Source organism: Gasterosteus aculeatus, chromosome 11 (assembly GCF_964276395.1).
Source record: "Gasterosteus aculeatus chromosome 11, fGasAcu3.hap1.1, whole genome shotgun sequence".
In the NCBI taxonomy this organism is placed as follows: domain Eukaryota; kingdom Metazoa; phylum Chordata; class Actinopteri; order Perciformes; family Gasterosteidae; genus Gasterosteus; species Gasterosteus aculeatus.
The window spans coordinates 4816111-4836660 of record NC_135699.1 but is presented as its reverse complement, the minus strand read 5'-3'; the positions used below and the strand labels follow the sequence as shown (position 1 = coordinate 4836660).

The 20550-nt window shown below is 45.8% G+C and overlaps 1 protein-coding gene across 3 annotated transcripts in view; it reads right to left on the bottom strand.

Annotated features, from left to right (window-relative positions):
* The window catches only part of LOC120827498 (thyroid hormone receptor alpha), a 59646-nt gene that overhangs the window by 23057 nt on the left and 16039 nt on the right, over positions 1-20550 (bottom strand). For 2 of the 3 annotated variants that reach the window (XM_040190427.2, XM_040190431.2), the window contains exon 4: positions 14254-15341. The exons of the other annotated variant lie outside the window; for it this stretch is intronic. The gene's annotated coding sequence lies outside the window, so the exon portion shown is untranslated. The remainder of the gene's footprint in view (positions 1-14253; positions 15342-20550) is intronic. 3 annotated transcript variants of the gene reach the window in all.

Genomic DNA, 20550 nt, shown 5'->3' with positions numbered 1-20550 from the left:
AGAATTCTGCTGGGTTGAATTCCTCGACAATGGAGGAAAATAAATATTTACAATCCTTCCCATCTGAGAAGGTGTCATTTTACCTTTAGAAAGTTATTTACAGAACAGAATAGCTGATGATTAAGTTCTCGTTGATCTCTTCCTCTAATCAGCTCCAGTTCACTGTGTGTGATGATGTCAACGACCAGCCAGTCAATGTCCATCCTTCCGTCTGTTGTCTTTATGACTCACTGATCATGAAGAAATGCAGAGCACAGCCTACTAAGCCCCACGTGACGTCCTCCAATCGCTTGGTTTGCGCGACCATGAGCCAACAATAACACATTTAGTTCAACCTTCAAACCCCAGACGCTGGAACCCGAGAACATTTGGTGCCGTTGCTAAATAAATGACAATGAATTAATTGTTTGGGAAAAGTGTATCCAATTCATTATATCTTTCTCTATACCAGGGATGTCTCTGGGTAACCATCACCTGATCATGTGATCATTTCTCATGAAAGAATTCAGTCAGCGATTCCAAGATGTTTCTGTCCTTTAGAAGGAAACCACACTGTTTTCACTGGATGCAGAAGAAGTGGAGGAGAGTCTGCAGTTAGAACTGATTGAAAAGAATCAGCATCAGCTTTCGGCCACGTTTCCGCTGATGAGACGCCGCGCAAAACGAGTGATGAGCAGACCGAGAAGAAGAATGAGCGACAGCAACTACGTGACGTCCGTCGCATCTCAACCTCCCGACGTCCTCCTGACCTGCCAGCTGACCAAAGAGCCGCATCACGCTGAGCGCAACATTCTCACCACTACAGGGGAGTTAAAATATACAGTGTTCCTTTGTCAATAAGCCCAATTACCTGATAAATTCAGTCAATTAAAGTTGTTTTAACAATCCCAATAATTTCAGTAATAAACTTGAAATATCCACATCCCGTATTTCTCTTCTTGTCTCTGCCTTCATGCAGGACAATGGAGGGGGATCAGCGGCCTAAGAACCAATGTGAGGCTCTTTTGCCAATATTCGTGGATTAGAAGTGAGGCAGTATAGCTCACGGGGGAAAAGTTTGGACACCCCTGCTCTATACTAACCAATTTCTACATTTCTAACTCGTCTGTTTTGTGATTTTTCTATGAAACCTGTTGATATAAGAATTTCTGCAACTATTTTTTGATGCTTTCATAATACAGCTGCGCTCCACTTCTCCAGATGTGACAGTAGATGGCATCAGCGTGTGTGACATGATGTCACGCCGCCTCATGCGCACACACACACACACACACACACACACATACACAAAACAAACGCTATTTCACAGCCAAGACTAGTTTGCCACCTGAGACGGTTACTGTCAATGAGAGTGCTTTTTGGCGGTTAGATTCTAGCTGCGCTGATCTCAGATCAGGTGGGGGATCCAGGGAAAGGCGTATGTGTGCGTCCGTGAGTGCATCGCAAACAGGAACTCAAACTACTCAAACATTGACGCAAAGTGGGTGCTGTCTGGGGTTGAGACTAATCCCAGGATGTAGACATCAGCGTGTTGGTCTCATGACAGGCGGAGTTTCAATGCAAGTACAAAAACCCTTCTCCATTATTAATGTGCTGCCCGTTTAGATGGAACGAGGCCCGCCGGTCCGAGCACACGCAGCCTCGGCTAAGGTGACTTGGCTGTCTGTAGGAGTGATTGTGAGCTGCTTGTTTGTCCCGTGTGTCAGCGCCGCCATACTCTCTCCCGTGCGGTTTGTTTTTCAACTGTCTGTAGAAAGCATAACACGTAGGGAGGTAGGCGGTGCTGACATGTTCGATTCAAGCCCACCAGGTTGAGGCCGCGGGGTCAGTGACGACATGCAGATCAATGGAATGTGCAGTAAGTGCAGACGGATCAGGATGTGCTCTCTGCTGTGCACACACTGTCCCAGTCTGTCTGGTAACAGGACAATTTCAGAGATCGTACAGGGTGTTACGAAACGTCCACACCTTAGCGCGTGTGCGCACACACACACACACACACACACACACCCACACCTACTTACTGTCTATTTAACCATCAAACATACACACACACACTGTCTATTCAAGTGACTGTCAGTGACTGTCTATTTAACCATCAAACACACACACAAACAGTGTTTGCAGGAATGTTATTAGGCCAACATATTTACCCCAACAGTGAAAGGTGTGCGCGGCTGCACACGCATGCACACAAACAAACACACACACACACGCACGCACACAAACCCGGGCTTCTAGTCTTTCTCAGAATAGGGAGGCCTTGGATGGCTTCCAAGCTGATGAGATGGAGAGAGGGAGCAGCACGGCATGATCAAAGATCTGGTTCCCTCCCCCTGCAGTTCTTTCTCAGTCTCCTTCCCCCCCTCCTCCCTCCCCCTTCCTCGCACTACATCACTCACATGCTGCCCGTATTCGCAGTGGCAGATCAGCAAGTGAAAAAAAGATAAGACCCCATGACGTGCTTGGTTCTGTAATGAACTTGATATTAAAAAAAGTAGAGAAAGGATACAGAGGCGGTGCTTGTGGTCACGGGACTAACAACCTTCCTGTTTACCTACACGCTATCTGGCCATGAACTCATCACCCAAAATCAGTTCGATGTTCGTAGCGTGGTTTAAAGGTGACATATGTCCGTTTACCGCAAGTTGACATGCTCCTTTGTGGTCTGAATGTCTTAAAACACTATTTGATCAAAACACCACAAGGATCCGTATCTGCGGCACCCGGCCTGCAGCAGCTGTGCTCAAAACGAATGAGCCAGCTAACCCCTCCCCCCTCGCTCTAACCCCTCCCCCTCCACACTCCTGGGGGTTTGAGCTTGAGCTTGAGTTTCATCATGAAATGTAAAAAAAAAAAAAAAAATTTAATATCGCTGTATTTGCCTATGTTCCTGATCGGCTACAGGGGAAATACGCACACACAGCGGACAGAGAGCACGCGTCAGGAACGCGGCGCCCCCTATAAACCTGGGGAAACACTGTAATCCATTTCATTGTCGTGCCTTCTATCAGTGTCATATGACGTTGGCAAACCCTAGATATGCGAAATGGGTCATTTTCATTTATTTACTTTTAAATCATTACAGGAATCATTAAAAAGGGCAGATTTGGGGGGTTGTTTGACATGCTGGGCAGCCATTTAAAGGCCGAACAAAGTTCTATTTTCATAATATGTCTCCTTTCAAAAAGTGCAGTGTCCACTGTGAGAAAATATCAACTCTATAAAAGAGCCAAAGAGAAGTCTACCCCCCCTTGAAGTGAAGAACACGGGTCCACACGCTGCAGCTATCTGATGGTGGGGGCCGGCGTGGTGACAGCTTACATCTGGATGTTTACAGTTCACAGGGTGCGTGTTTAACAGGAGCGTGCTCGGATTATACACAACAGTGCACTGTACACAGTGCATGCTGCTTTATATCAGGAGCTCGGTTCTGACGGCTCGGGGGGGGCTTGCAGGTGGAACTCGGTGGGCGAAGCCAAAGCAAACCGATTAGGACCTCACGGGCTAAGATGATTGTATCCGCGCAAATGAGCTAACGATTGCGATCATTGAACCAGCCTCGGGTCACAGGGTGCACTGACCCGTAGTAAACGTTGGGCCCCGCGGTCGACTCCAGCAACGCAGATTCACACCGGTTCAGATCATGTCGAAGCGGAAGGCCGAGCGCCGGCGGAGTAAACGGAGGCCTCACTTCACCCACAGCTTCACACGTACAGGAGGCGGCTCACCGAGCGCCTCAGGCGGCCTGTGTGAGCTTGTGCGCAGAAACACGCACGGGGTTCAGTCAGTCATGTGACAGCTGACTGCTGTCACATGACTTCTGATGCTGAACTGCACGTTCGTTAGTTGCACTGACTGAGAACGTTGTCAGTAGCTTCAGTTAATAATACTGGTAGTTCATTGAGGCTGCAAATGTTTTTTTCTCTTGTTCATATTGCGGTTACCAAATCATTTCCTTTTTAAGTTGTACTCAAATGAAGTCATTCAGTTCTTTGTCATATCAATTTGAAAGCTGGTACCAAAGCGTTTGATTTAATTTAATAACAATTAGGCCAAATAAAAAGCCTCACGTTGTAAGTTCAGTCTGGACAGTCTTTTTGGTCACCAAGGTGGCCACTCAATTACAGTCACATAGACCTTTAAGCTTGGCATGCTCGAGCCCGGCGATGACGTGTGATTGACAGGTGGACACCACGCGTCTATCCTGTGTTTTATGGTCATGGACTGAAGAACAATTTTTACCAACAGTGGATTCTAACATTTAGTCCCCTAAAAAAAAGACACGCGAAATGCTGAGCTCGAGGCTTCAAAGCGTCCGCCGTCAAACCAACGCTGGTCACATTCACTACATCCAGGGACGGACTGGGGGGCGTTTCTGTCTCGATGCACCGCACATGTCGACACATGAGACTCGATATGTAAAGAAGATGGGGAGTGAATACAGACTGTGAGGAGTAGTGTGAATGTCAGTCAGTGATTACTTTTTGAGGGTATTAGTCAATTTAACGTGTTGTGTGAAGCATGTTAGAAAGGGGCTGCGGGGGGGTCGGGGATGGAGGCGGGCCGCTATCGGACCAGTCCGACCCCGCCGGCCCCCCAGGGATTTCACTGGCATCCCTAAAGGCCCCGGGCTCCATCCACCTCTTAAATACGGCCTGTGGTCACATTTCATTCATCAGGCTGACAGGAACACGACATTACGAGTGACGGACGGGCAGTGCACACCCGGCTAAGTGTTTGAACCCCCCTCCCCCCCCCCCCACCCGTCCACCTAATGAATCACCACACTCCCTCTGACGTTTGGTGTAAGGAAACGAGCTGCTTCTTGTGCCAAAGTGCTTTGTGCACGCGGGGAAGCCGTTGGTCCAAATGTGCTTACTTATGTTTCCCATCTAGCCGAGGTGGAAACGCCCCCCCCCCCCTCATTGCAGCCTGTTTTCCCTGTCTAAATCGTTTTTATTCTACTCCCCGTCCTCCTGTTTCACGCCGTGCCGGCGGCATCCATCCTCCTCCGCTGCATTCTCTTATTTACAGCAACCCTCCCCGCGCGCTCATTGACTACGTACGGCTGCCGTTTCCTCCGCCAGCGACCGCAATTATCGGCCGGCCCACCGCGCGTGCACCTATAGGTGTAATTCTGCGTTACTGTGTGTGGGTGCCTACATGTGTGTGCACACACCCATACGAGTGCATTTATCATGTCCGTGGGTGTGTGCCTGCACGGAGCTGTGCACACACGCCGTCACTCTGCACAAGATGTGCGTGCGTTTGAGTGTGTGAGCGCTGTAAATACTCTTTGCCTGCTCCCCTGTGGATTAGAGCCCCACTAGGCGTCCCCCTCCTGTCAAGCTGGAACTCCCCCTCCCGTCTCCCCCGTCCTCCATCATGTCTTCGTTCCCTCCAGACTAATGACTAGAGGTATTTAGAGTGCGGGTGGCAGGTGATGGTGGATAAGAGCCACTGGAAGGATAAATGCACTTCTGGACGACAACAGTTTGGCTCCATGAAACCATCTTACGACGCGATCACCCCAAAATAAAAATGGGAAGCGATATACTGTATATTTTCTTGGTCAGTGTTAAAATGCAGAGGGACAATATTTAGCCAGCCAGAGTGTGAGCGAACAGGTCGTCATGGTTGAGGACGCCCTTTCATACACAAACACCCCCCCACACGCCTTTTACCCCCCGTCCACGCACAGCTCTGCCCGATTATTTGCTCCGGTGTTCCTGCGTCTCGGCCGCTGCCTCCACCACAGAGTTTCAGACATTTCAATCCACGGATGTGCCATCTGGCGTTCCTTCAGAGCTCATGAATAGATAACTTGTGACATACGCAAAGTGACGGAAATGTCTTTGGACTTTGAGGAGATGAAGAACGGCAGCGGACAGAAACATCAGGTCTGTGCGCAGCGATGAAGAGACGCTGGCGTTCCTCAAATTAAAACGGGTTTGTCGTTCCTTTGAGGTTTGGCCACCAACGGGAGAACAAGCACCACAAGCTTTTCCTCCCAATTGAATGACTCATTGCGTCTGCATAAAAATAATTGATTAAACTATCTTTGATTTAAAAGAATAAACATACAACATATTTTCTGAAAATGTGGCTAAAAGGTTTAAATGTAATGCTTTATATTTGCTTCAGATTTGCTTTAAATTGGGGGGTGGAAGCCTGTTCATTTTTTTGATTGATCCTTTAGTCTGTAAAAGCCTCTTGAGTCCAAACTGTTGAAAATGTAACGTGATTTACTTGAAACTGCTACAAAGAAAACTAAGATTGCATTCGACGAGCTGGACGGTTTGGCAAGAAAATGACTTTATAATCGATTGTAGTCATCTTCTATACACACATCCACGACTCCATGGCAACCACCGCCATGTCAGCCGAGGAAGATCATGTGATGGCATTGAAAGCTCCATAATGGCTTCTAGCCTGCACTGTACCCATCGATACACCCTTGGGTGCCACACACTGAGACCCAATCCGTCACACTCACTCGGAATGAGTCTGCAAAGGACAGATTGAGTAGTGTGTTCACCGTCAGCCTCACCCACCACACACTGTGGGGACATGGACTGCTGCCTTTGAGTTTACGCTCAGACACTTCTCAGACTAATCCACGTTAATGAGCAAACCCTCGATCAAGGCAGAGTGGAAAAAATGGAAGATTAAACCAGGCTTTTATGCTTTCTCTAGTGGCGGACCTTGGCTTACCGAATATGCGCTCATAATCACGTGTTTGAGCCATTGTTTGTTAGAACATTCATCGAATGAATAGCACAGTGAGGAGGGGGGGGGGGGGGGCGGTCTTTGGAATTCAAATGATGTTTAGTTTAAACTAGAATTCAATCTGTCAATAAATTTTCTCTGTGAGCAATGTACCCATAGAAAGACAGACAACTATTCTTCGATTCACCACCTTGAGAGCAAAGTACATTGGGAAAATGCTAATTTTTTACTAGACCCTGAAGGCATCATAGCGTAAGACCAGTTTGTTAGCGGTACAGCTAAAGTTAGCTTTGAGATTGGCTGTTCCGGTGTAATGTTAATCTGCAATTGGCGACTGAAAATCATGAATGGCCTACAGCATCTACCATCTACAGATGGTATTTTATAATGAACATCAGCCAGATGTGGTCACTTCATTTGATTGTTACACCTTTATTGATGCACATCTCACATCATGGATCAACAAGCGTCTCGCCACTAATCTCAGCAAAGTTCTTTATTCCATGATTTCAAAGCGATTTCCTTTTCTCTCCACTGGACATTTGAAAGAAATTACATCTACATAAGACGCAAATCGTGCTGAGTCTAAAAAACATGTTTTATGTCCGTCTGGTCAGATTTGAGATTTGAGTTATAAGCCTTTTTCAAGGCACTAATGTTATTAAAGTACCTTAATTAACCTAATGAACTATACTCCACATCTCCTGCAGCTGTGAATGTTGATCGTGTTTATTCCTCATAGATTGTATGAAAAATAATAATTTAGTTACGTTGGCGAATTGAGTTATATATATATATATATATATAATTAATATATTATATATATATTCCTTCACATCCAGCGGCCTGAGGCATTGCTAGGACGGTTCCCTCTTTCCACTGGAGAACATTCTTATTCTACTAAAGTGAACGGTGTTGTAGCAACTGAGGCGCCCTGCGTGAGGTCTAACATGCGAGAAAAACCATCTTCTCCTGCTGTACACAAACAAGCTCACTGGGTCAACAGACAAAGCCGAGACTGACCTTCTCAAATCAAAGCTCCACAGCTTCTCCCCCTTCTGCCGCCACATCTCTGCAGTCTGTCATCCTCCAACTCTCCTTTCGTCACCCTCCCCCTCCGTCCTTCGCGCGCCCGCCCCTCTCCTCCCCCCATAACGATCAGTTGCGCTGCCACGGTTGACCTTCCTCGCTCTCCTGTTTATGTGAATGTGTTAGAACGACTCCCCCGCCCCCCCTTCATCTCTCTGAGCGCTGTGTTATTCATTCAGCAGAAGCTGCGGTCCTGCAGCTGGAATCGTGTAGGAACAGTCAGACTGTGATACCCGGGAACTAAAGAAGCGCCCAGTGACGCGCGCAGCTGCAATGCTTTTACGGCTTTCGGCCGCTTCACCTACCGAATTCTCTCCCAAGGGCGTCGCTTTGCCGTCCATCCGTCTAATAGAAAAGCTAGGAGATGAGATGTTGATGTTAATTTGTGTTTACAGCGCCGGCTGCGTGGCTCTGCAGTTGGCACGTTGAAAGGCAGATGCCAATTTGTGCTTTTAAGAAATTCCAGATGGGGACGTATTACAACAAAAGAGTAATTTATTAAGCATAAATATTGGCTAATGATCCCCTAAAGATGATCACGGTAAGCTTAGAATGAGCCACAGTGTTGCTCCAACATTTCTCAACAGCAAGTCCAGACGTAAACACATGATGTTCTGATCTGTCGGGCATTTCGATGTTCCATGTGCTCGTGACTTGCTGAATGGACACCAGCGAGCTTCATACCGTAGTAGATCAACACGTTGGCTTTAGGAAGCCGTTAAACCAGACAGCCTGGAGCCGAGAGGAGATCACGTGGCAGTTACAACTTCCACAGCCACTGATGATAAACAAAGAGTTTACCTATTGTATCTGTAACCAGATCTCCTCGTTCCTGAGGGATGAAGAGCTCCATGAAGATGAGGGCAGGGCCTCGGTAGTCTTTGTTGTTGTTATTGGTCCTCCCTTCCTGGAGTGATCCTTTCCTTGTATATAACCTGGAATGACCTCTCTGACCTCCAGGGCCGTCCAATCTATTTCTTTGACATTATCAGTCGCAGTCATTTGGAAACTGCTGTAGTATCTAGATTGAGCAAAGCCGAATCCCAACATTGGCTCTTGTGTCTTGTGGGAACTTCTCCTGTTTTCCTTTTGGTCATCAGACAATTTATGCATCTTCTCTATGGAATAAATAAGTAAAAATACAGCTTGCTTCCACAGTGAGGAATTAAGACAGACTACCCTGAATAAGTCAACTGTTCCTAATGGGTAAACAACTTAAATCATTTAGAGAATATTTATCTTTTTTTTGCCTCTCGGGCTTCCATACCTTCTTGTTATTATTGTGCATGGAAGAGTGAAATCAACATATTCTTTATGCAGTCTCCATATACTGTTAATCATTTCAACATGCCACTTTCACACCCTGCCTGTATGCTCTTTTGTTTTACAGATTGTAAACAGCGACCATCTGTTCGCTCATAAATCTGTCCAGCCGAAGACAACTGAGGGTTATTTTTTGTCGTCTCTTTATGGTCAACCGTTCTGCAATATGCAGTATATTTCAAATGATGTTTTATGTTCAGCGCCGTAGAACCGGTATGTATCTGCTGCTTCGACAGCTTTCTTTAGTGTAACGAATGTACTCTGTTGCCTCAACTTCAAACACTATCAAACCTAAACCGTTGCAAATTGCCTGCCATTTTGAAAAAAGTAGCATTTTATCTTATTTATATCTTCTCAAGAGGTATACATTTCAGATATTAAATAGACTTAATTATGCATAGTTAATTAAAGACGGAAGAGAAGCTGCAACAAAAACAAATTAAATCTTTGCGATTATTGTGAAGGATTACCCACCTTGGGCAAATTAAATTAAACGGTTGGAAGTTGTTTGCCAGAATTTGCGAGAATGGAAAGCAGCTTTTCGTCAAATGAGGAGAAATATCCCCTAATAACTGCGCATGTGCTGCAGTGTGCGCCCCTCTTATGATGGTAGGGGGAACACTGTGCCGTGAGGGTTCGGGGGTTCGGGGACCGGAACAAACTTTGATGTGTGTTTGCACTGAAGTCCTGACGTGCCCGTCTTTCATTTCTCTCTTTTTGAACAAATGCTTTGCACATATAGTATCAAACTAACTAACATAACTACCGGGTAATGAGATGCTGCTTTTGTCTGGAAGGGAAAACATCTCACTAATTACAATTTCAGGTGGTAACGCTACCACCATCTCCTGTGAGCTCCCATCGCGGCAGGTTCAGTGTTTTCAAGAAAAGTAATTGGCCTAAAGAGCCGTTAGTAATATCTGTCTCTACGTGTAGCGCACTACATGCAGTGTGCGTTTATCCTGTTTGCGACATAACAAACATGTCGTCACATGCTTTAAATTGCATTGATTGAGTGCAGCAGGTTGACATATGTGCGTCGGGGGTTTGGACATGCAACACTGTAGGAGTAGGCAAATCAACCCTGAATGGATGTAAAGAGCTTCTGCACCGGAGGATGTGAAAGCACGTCACAGAACTATTGACTATCAACAAACTCACACGCCTTTGCTTTTTTTTTTTGTGATTTATATCAACATCAATTTATAACATCACAAGTCATTTTGCTTTAAAAAGAAGTTTAATCTTAAAGTCTAAATGTGGAATGAATCAATTTCACCAGTCAAACTCGGAAATGTAATGTTGATTTTGAGAAAAAGAAAAAGCTCGTTCAAAGTGAGCATCAGGAATGAAAAAAAACAGGACGCCCAACAAAAGGTTGCGCACAGCAGGGGCCGCCCGGTGCCGTAGATATAATATTATATATTTTTCATTGCAAAACAATTATTCTTGATAATTGGCACGTGTCTGAGAAGGTACAAGTCCAGATATTCGGTTTGGCGACACCAAAGGTTCAATATTACGTCAAACACGAAACAAAGACTTTAGTCAGAAGTACAACACAAGAGTCCAACAAACTCACGGCTCTTTTTTTGTTTCATGCTGCATTCTGAGTGAGCCGACTTGTGGCAGCAAAAACACTTCCTGCGCTTTGCAACTTCGTTAATACTTTCTGCTGGAAACTCTTGTCCACAGTTGACATAAACTCCCCCTCACCTCGTCTCCAGCAACATGTTGGATGCTTTGGAGGTAGTGAACTCAGCGGTGTTGAAGGACAACAGCCTCCGACCCGCTGCACACAAGTGCACACAAGTGCAAACAGCTACACACAGGTGCACACAGCAGCACACAGGTGCACACAGCAGCACACAGGTGCACACAGGTGCACACAGTTGCACACAGCAGCACACAGGTGCACACAGCAGCACACAGCAGCACACAGCAGCAGTACAATAAGTGCTTCTCAGCAACAACATTTGTATACGAATATGTTGCAGGCTTTGCTATTCACTGCTTACGTCCCAAACAGGGATCATTTGAAGACCAATAGGGATGATTTAATTTGATCGCTTGAACAATTTCATAGATTAGTCCTAAATCCATGTCTCCCGTCCGTCAAGCTCTTGTCAATCAGGGTTTTTGTGGAGATATTGATCGGTGCTGGGATTACTCTCACCGCGAATAGAAAAGGTCACAATGCTCTGGACCCAGAATGTGCCGACTGAGCGTCCTCGCCCTCCTTGTTCTTCTTGTTTAACGTTAATGTAACAGAGTACAGATCAAAACCCAATGGAGGTGTCGGGGATTGGATTGGAAAAAGGAACATGACCAGCTTTGCAAAGAAGAATAGAGAAAGAACAAAAAAGACAGAAAAGCCGATCAAAGTCCTTGTAAAGAACAACAGACTGAATGTTGATCAGCGTTAAAGCGCCGCATTAAATCTTCTTTGACCCAATGTCGGAACAAAAGGAAACATGAGTGAACCGTTTAACCGCATGGAGTTAAAATGTGGAAGTGAATGGGGTTAAAATGTGGAAGTAAAAAAGTACAGATTAATTTTCTTTGTTTCAAAAAGACAGAAACTGAGTTAACAGAAATCTCATCAAAAGAGGGCGTGAGGGTCGATCAGTGCGGATTGAAAAACACACACATATATAATTGGACAGGGGGGGATTTAGTGGGTGAATTGATCATAATAAATAAAAAGATTGACCGCTGGTGTTGTATTATTTTTGCATTTCATTTCTTCGACATAAATAATCATCTTAGGGGATTCTAGCTTTAATGATCTTAATCTTAAGCGATTGAAAAACGGGCCCAAAAATGAAGTTACATAAATTAAATTGGTGGTTTTAAATTGGCTTACAGTGAGCTGAAACAAGTTTGATTAGTTTTGTCGATGTCTTGATGTGGACCTGACAAAACAGATTGAAACTGCAAGTTCCCAGACTAATACTCACTGGAACAACGGGGCAGATGTTTAAAGACACGGCTGTTTGCAATGGTCCGATGGTACAGGACCAAAAAAAAAAAAAACTCGTTGATGTTTTAATTTTTGCAAAAAAGAAAAGAAAAGAAAAAGGCTTTTTTTTCCTTTTCTTTTTTTTAGGATGACCTATTTTGAAGCGAGTGATAGCATGCATGTGTTAACAAGGATGTTCCGGTGTTAAACGAGGAGTGAGAACGAGGAGTGATACAGGCATGGGAGCGTTAATTAAAAAACATTCCAAATCGCACTGTGCTCAGCTTCATTATAAAAAGTACGACCCGAGGAAAAGAAACGACACAATCTTCTTCTTCTTCTTCTTCTTAAAACAATCCCCCTCGAGACAGATTCATTGCTGACTCGCTCAGTTTCAAATGATGCCAACGACTGTCAATTTAATGCTCAATGCATTCAATCCCTCTAACTGCAAGAGGAGATGGAGGGAAGATGAACCTTTACTTTTAATATTTCTTGACATACCTGTCCTTAGCCATACATCCCATAATACAAAGTGGACCGATTAGGAAAACCATCAAACTGAAACATAAAACTACAACTATAAAGTACTGCGGGTTTAATTCATGTTTCATGCATTCAAAGAAGTTTTCTGTGGAAAAGTGTGTTTCATCTCTCCCACAAACACACACACACACACACACACACACACAAACGGCAGAAATAGTCTTTGTAAAGCTTGGTGGTGTCCTGTTCATGCACACAAAGGAGATCCCTCCCCTTTACCCCGTGTGCCCTTTAATCCGACTTGTCCACTTAGCGATGTATACGTGACAGGAAAAACACCCTTCACCGAGCCGTCCCATTGGTCCCAGTAGGTCGATGGCTGCTGCAGATGGCCCAGGCCAAAATAGACAGGGAGAGGAAGTCACAAACACCTGGAGCTCGCGTGCATACAAGCCGGCGTCCGTGGGCCTCGCGGGCCAAAGGAGGGGATCAAGTTGTGGCGCTGAGAAGTGACGAGACTGTCAATGACTGTTGAAGGACTTCCCTAAAAGATGCACGGCAGAACATTGCCAGTTTAATCCTGATGCAACAGGCCAAATTAACCCCGCCCAGATCAAACCTGGGTCCCAGGCAGGATCCCAGGTACACATCGGGGATAAACTGTGAACTATAAAAGCCCTCCAGGCAGGGCCGGTCCTTCCGATAGGGATCATAAAGTCAGGTAATCTTGTTAGCGAACGTTGGCTTGCCAGCGAAGGGGCGCGACGTTCTTTATCGCCATTCAGGCAAAACTTTCATGAGTCTATTCTTAAATAAACGTAGCCATGTTGCCATGCAGCCGTGATCAGCTGGACCGCAATTTGCATCATCATTTTCTTTGTGTCGTGAGGTTGACATTTGAGTAATTGCCAATTACCACGTTAGTACTAGCGTGGCGAGCTTGACAGTTTAACCGCATCTGACTCAACTAACCAGATCCTACACTGCAACACAAGCGTCTCCAGCGGATCCAGGCCACATGGCAGGAGGTTCTCGCTAAATAGCCTGAGGGCCTGTCATAACAACCCCATCCTTCTTTTGGCAGACAAAACCGTAGCCAGATTCTTTGTCTGTTGTTACTGGAGGGCAATGAAGGCTGATGTTCACCAACATGTCACGGCTGGTCTAAAATGTTTCGGCATAAATCCCCAAATCAGCAATGAGGCTCCGCCCCTCAACAGTATGTGAGTCTTGCAGGTGCTTGTTCATCAACAAGACGGCGAATACAAGGCAACGTTTTACTTAAGTTTCAAGCTGCAAACTTCCCGCGGACTCGTATTACAGGACGCGTCTCTCCTCAATGACGTTTCTTTGCTGATCCTGCAGGGGTTAATGACCTTTACTACAAAGCTGTCCGTCTCCACTCTGTACCATCTAATACGGCAGAAATGCCATTTAAATGTCAGTTAGAAAGCCATAACAGATGGAAAAAATATCTTCTACTTTTTCATTAGTACGCGATGGCAAAGGATGAGAGCAAAGAAGACAAACTGCTCTATTCTTTACAAGTTGGCCCGCCGACGCTTCACTTACTGAGGAGACGAAACAAGTGTGGAAAGCGCGCTGAGAAACAAACATGTCTAATTATTTATAAAACCATTCATTAAAAAACAGGAACTCACCTCTGCATTCTTCTCTGTCCTCCGAACGCCGCCCCCTTCCTTTGTGCCGCCGCTCAACACGGACCGCAGTGTTTTGCTCTCAGTTCCCAACGCAGTGGTTTTTATTTCTGCTGCTGTTGAGGCCCCCTCAACAGCGTCTGCCTCGTGGGTGGATTTACGTCTCTTGGGGCTTCATGTGAGTGAAGGCGAGGGGGAACTTTGGAGTCTCTGCTGCGATCTCCTCCAAAAAGACCTCTTGGGAAATCGCTGATTTATTCCAACAGCATGGATCCCGATGCCACTTTGCCGAGGCAGTGCTCCCGAGTGTCTCTCTCCCTCTCGCTCTCTCTCTCTCCCTACCTCCCTCCCCCCTCTGGAGGCTACTGTTGCTCCACTCCTGCCTGAAGGAGGCTGAAGGAGAGTCGTCTACAGGGCGGATCCAAGCGGTGCGCGCACTCCTTTGCCGGAATGGGTCGAAGAACCAGTACGGCGAACGCTGTTACTGTACAGGTTCCTTGGGTTTCCTTGGGCGAGTGTCGCTGAGGTATATATATCGTTTCCTGCGTGAGGTTACTGTGAGAGCATAGCTGGCTATCTGGCAACAGTCCAGTGATAACTACCCAGGCTACAGATGTGCACGAGTACAATCCTGGCAGTGAGCAGGCCCGAGCTGGCGGGTGAGGAGAGGTCCGAGGTCGTCGCTTGTCACAGCTGCAGTGAGGAGAACTCGAGAGGCAATACGGTTGTCATGGCAACAGCAGCGAGAGGTCACGGGTGAATATCTGCCCTGTGCGCTGGTCACGGGGGGCCCGGCGGTTTCGGTGGAGGAGCCGGGCCCTGGGAGAGAAAGTCCCTGAGGTAAATGGAGAAACGGTGCGCCAGGACAAGGAATAAATAAATAATGAATTGCTTTCACTTGTGTATTTCTCTGGGAGGTAGAAAGCGGGAGAGCTCGTTCTTGCTGATTGGATCGGAGGAAGAGAGGAGGGCGGGCCAGAGGTAAAGCCGGGCCGTGGCTGAGGGGTAGAATGCTGGTGGTTTCCTCGGGTCCGTCTGAACAAGCCGGTGCTTCTTGTCACGCGCAGGTAGCTTTCTTCAGGGATCTCCTCCTATGGGAGACACAGACGCAGAGGCACGTTAGCGCTTTTCGACCACGGCACTTAACGCCGCTAGCGTCACGTTTCTCCCATATTTACGATTGGCTTTGTGGATTTGTGACACTCGCTTCACAGTTGAGTTTTGGGGCTCGGTTTCGTCCCTTCAGGACCCGACGCGTTCACCATATGAAACCACCATCACCATTAGCCCATCCTAAAACATCAGCAAAAGTAATGGAATAATAGATCTTTTTTTAAATATTAAAATGTATTTCTTAAAACGTGAGCACAGTGTGCAGTAATCTCACGTCTCCTATCTACCGTGGATGGGTTTAGAGCTGTGCCATGTTCCTTGATTGTTGTAGTTCACCCCCCCGCTATAATCTGCTTTAAAACATAATTTGGTAAATCCCCAGACCCAATGTTCATTTCTTCAATGCTCAGATTAAACCGACCCAAAGCCATTCTCTGAAGGAGAGACACACACACACACACACACAATGCCAGGACTAATGAGTGCAGGGAGGCGGTGTGGTGCGTCGAAGCCTTTTGAATGCCAGGGGACGACTCTGCCTTTAGAGTCAGTGTGTCACTAAACACAACAGCTGCTGTGAAAAGTATACAAGGATACAACAAAGTGTGCACACAGAGCCGACCTATTTACACACAATAACAAACGGGAAGTATTGTTTTGGATAAACCAGTAAAGAATTACAATTCAACCGGAGGTGATGGCCATAAACCAGCAGCTCCGTGCTCTGCTGCTGACCACAGCGTGCTGATGCCTCGCACCTTCGCTTTGCACGATTTCGACTTCGATTTGCTAATCAGCAATAAACTATTTTTTTCATCTATACAAATACGCATAGTCTATACAAATTCCGAGCCCATTGAGAGTCCAGGGGATCAAAGCCTAATTCTTCCCCTGGGGAACACAAATATCCAAAAAGTTTCTCAGCAAACTATCTGATATTTGTTGAAATAATTTGATGAAAAACGACAAAGAAAAAGCTGGTCAGGAGGAATCCCAAAGACGGCAGAGCGGTCTGAACAAATGGCGGGCTGGAATCCACCACTGACACAGAGAATGATTATGGACTGATTACCTGATCAGTTTCAGGCACAAAGAACACTCTGTAAAGATTATGGAAAGATTGTGGTCACGGTTAAAAGAAAGCAATCTTAACTGTCTGTAGCAGATAGGAAATGAATCCAAGTATCCTGTCTAAAAGTCACATTTTAACGACCCAATTATCCCCTCTGACCGAGTCTCAAAGAGGCTCTGTGGCGCCGTGATGATGTGGCGCCTGGGAGATAATAGTCAGACCAGCGTAGAGGTCCTTGTAACATTAAATGGACATGCACATCGTGTAGTTTCTACTTCAACCATTGGAGTAAGAAGCTTCCAGAGCGAGTGGACACCTCCCGGTCTGACAGCGCGGTGCAAACAAGCAGCAGGGAAAGTTCAAGCATCTTGAGGCTTCGCTCAGAGTGCGTAGGATGAAGTGTCGAAGCCCACGAGAGCCTCTGGGCAGACAGAGGACGACCTGGAGTGGACCACATGTCCCGTCTGACCGGGGACACCTCATGTTCCTTCAAAGAGGGTCCTATGGAATGCGGTTTTAGTCTAAATTGAATAACTACATAAATACATGAAATATGCATTTGAAATACATCATGAAATAAATAAATGAGGCAATAAATACATAAATATTAAATACATTTTATTATTTCATGGTACTTTTATTTCATAATGCCACTTTTAATTTCCAGTCTTTTATTTCATAATGCCGTTTTACATTTCTAGAGACTTTTATTTCATAATGCCGTTTTTCATTTCACGTTCTTATATGCAAATCAGGGGGCGTGGCTACATCTAACGTTCAGAACAGACAACAGAGCCTTGTGCAAAAAAAGGCTGGCTAAGGGACGTGAGTGTTGATATAATGGAAGACATCGGTGGGCTCCGAGAAATAAAAGTACCATGAAATAATTAAATGTATTTAATATTTATGTATTTATTGCCTCATTTATTTATGTCATGATGTATTTCAAATGTATATTTTATGTATTTATGTATTTATTTAATTTTGACTAAAACGGCATTTCATACAGTCCAACCACGGCAGAAATCTCTACAGAGGAACAACGGCCTCAGTCCACCAGAAGTGAGGAGGCTTTTTGGATGAGTCTTCGATAACTTAAATGCAAGTCTAGTTGCTGTTATTAGGAATACAGCGTTAAAGCACATTAGGGTTGGCAGGGCACTGTGTGCAGGAGCAAATGTCGACCAGGGACGTTCTCCTGGTCATCACGTGCACACTGACTGATTTCCCGCGTGACACCGACATGTTGTCAGAGAAAACAAACACCCTGGAAGTAAGAAGTAAGAAGCGCGATTCACCACCATAAAGCAGCATAGCAAAGTCACGTGACACAACAGGGCAACGAGTTCATCCTGCTACAACAAAAGCTACAGTACCTGCTCAGTATGCAAATCAGTGGCAGGGAGGGAGAATCTATTGTTAGTTTCCCCACATTGAACACACAGAATGTACAGACACACTCACACTTCCTCTGTGCGAGCTGCTCTTGGGTTGGTCCCGTCAGACAAACACACACACACACACACACACACCTCTTTGCGTGACTACTTGTACAGACAAACACACGCACACACACACACACACACAAGGAGACCACAAACAGAATCGAGGTCCGTCCTCCGTTTCTCAGTCAGCCTGTTCATCTGAATAGCTTCCATTGGGCGCCGAGCTCTCTTTACCCTGTGAGCTCCGCCCAGCATACGTTAAATACATTGAACTGGACACAGCGTGCTTCACTGAAACCCAACAGGGGCGGTTTCTATAAATGTTACCGCTGGGTGGTCAGACTGGTTTTCTTTGTCTTTGCCTCCATCATCATGCATCAAGCGAGTGGTTGTTTTGTGTGTCTATAGGGGTAGTTTCATGTCCCTATGAGGCCACGTTGTGTCTCTGGTCACTGCGTGTTGTTTATGTTTGATCAATCCATAATGTGTCGTGTTTCTTACGGGTTGTTTTGTAAAGTTAACTGTGTCGGGCATCGGCCCCGTGTCTCGTACGAGTGTAATTCATCCCCGGCCTGAAAGACCACTTACCATCTGACTTTGGTTGGAAAGGCCAATCAAATTCCATCGGGGGGTGTACAACCACAGTGTCACCTTGGTAACCGAAGTGAGGTTAGTCGAGGTTCCCACGTACACACACTTATCCACAGTCTCCTTCTTTCACTTTTAATTCGTGGCAAAAACAAAGAAACTACTGGAGGAAGGACACCACTTCCCAGGCAAACAACGGCAAGACACGACTCATCTTACGGTTTATCATTCTATGAGCAGGAGGAACGGGGCGCAGGGTGACAGGGCGAGGCCACAAAAAAATATATCTTTTTTTTTTTTAAATCAACGCACTCCATCGTTGAATCAAGCAATAAAATACATCCTATATCATTTTTTACATTTGACGTCACCATACAGTGCAATACAAGCCGCCAAAAATGAGTTATTGTGTATTTAATTAATCAAATTTGCTCAGGGAAAATACATTTTACTTTTACTTTAATTTAAATGTTCTTCCCTTCTCCATATTCTCACTGCATACTGATAGTTTGGTAGTGGGGGGGTTCCAGGGCTGGTTGCCAAGTGAGGTGCCTGATGACCTTTTGTTCTGTATCTCAACCCGACCTTTGACCCCAAGCAGGAAATCAAAAAAGAAAGGAAAAAAAATATATATTATATATTTATGTCCTCCGGCCATCAATAAACCTTTTTCTTTTCATCATCTGTGCAGCTGCTGATGTGTCTTTTCCTACCAGGGACTGGCACACTGGCCTGCAACAGATGCGTGCATGTGTGTGTGTGTGTGTGTGTGTGCGTGTGGTCTCCTGGCTGAAGCTCTGTCTCCAGCAGGTAGCGATGAGGTCACACGGTGCTCGGATCACGGGCAATTTTTTTCCGTTTCACCTTGTATCTATTTTTCAACAATTTTGGACGGAATTCTGAGCAGAGAAAACAGCCACCAACCCGCCTGCACTCTGCAGCAGCAACTGTGCGTCTGCCAAGTGGATCTTTGTGTGTGAGTAAGTGACAGTCTTCCTAATCGGCTCAACATCACTCTAAATCGATGATGCTGGGCTGAACCAGGATTACGCCTCCGCCAACCAGCCAATTAAGCAGTTGCATCAACATCGGTGTCAACGCTTCATTGTTGTCTGTTGTCTGGGTCAAATTATGGGGGAGTATAATATGGATGTATATATATCTGGATATTACAATAAGTTGTTAGTATTGTACTTTCCGGGTTGCAAGTAAAGAGATCTTCTCCTCTGACCGTTCCAGCTGCCCACAGGACAAAAAATCTCCTAGTGTAAATATTTTGTAACCTAACGATGCATCGCAACACCAATCGAGGCATTTGGACGATTATTTTTTATGATATAAACATTCTCTCCACATTGTGAAAATAAAACAAGCAAAAGTGTTTGGAGATGAGGCCTAAAACGTGTTTTGTGTCGGTTCGTTTCCGTATCCGTTCCTTGAGTCCAGGTGGACGTAACACCGCGCTTTGACGAAAGGCCTTCTTGAGACAGACGGGACACCTCCGGCGGCGTGGAAGCATCATAAAAACGTTGGTCGGTTGCAGTTTGCTCGTCGCCCAGAGAAGCTGTTGGCGAGCCGCGGCCGATGGGAGCGCGACACACAAGCTGAAGGTAGTAATTAAAAAAGAAAAAACGATAAGGATTTCTACCTTTTCTGATTTAACAAAGTCGGGGGGGGAAAAGGACACACAACAAAATGAATAGGCTGCAAAAAAAAAGGAAACGTGGCTTTCACTACGGCGAGAAGCACATCTGCTCCCAAAATCAGAAAAACACAAGATGTAATTGAAAATGACTTTCACTGCTGTTGATGTTCCACTTGCATCCATGCCTTCTCTTTTAACGTGGTTAGTAACTGGGCTGTGAAATGAGGATCACATGCTTGTTAGTGGAGTGATGTGGAGCCACAGCTGTGGAACCGCCGCGCGGCGCACGCGGAACTACAGGGCGAAACGGCGAGATCGGCAAACATGACACCCTGAATGCGACCGAGCCTGTTTAACAACACCGTGTGATGACACACAACATCTCTCTGCTGTGTGTGTGTGTGTGTGTGTGTGTGTGTGTGTGTGTCAGGACGTGT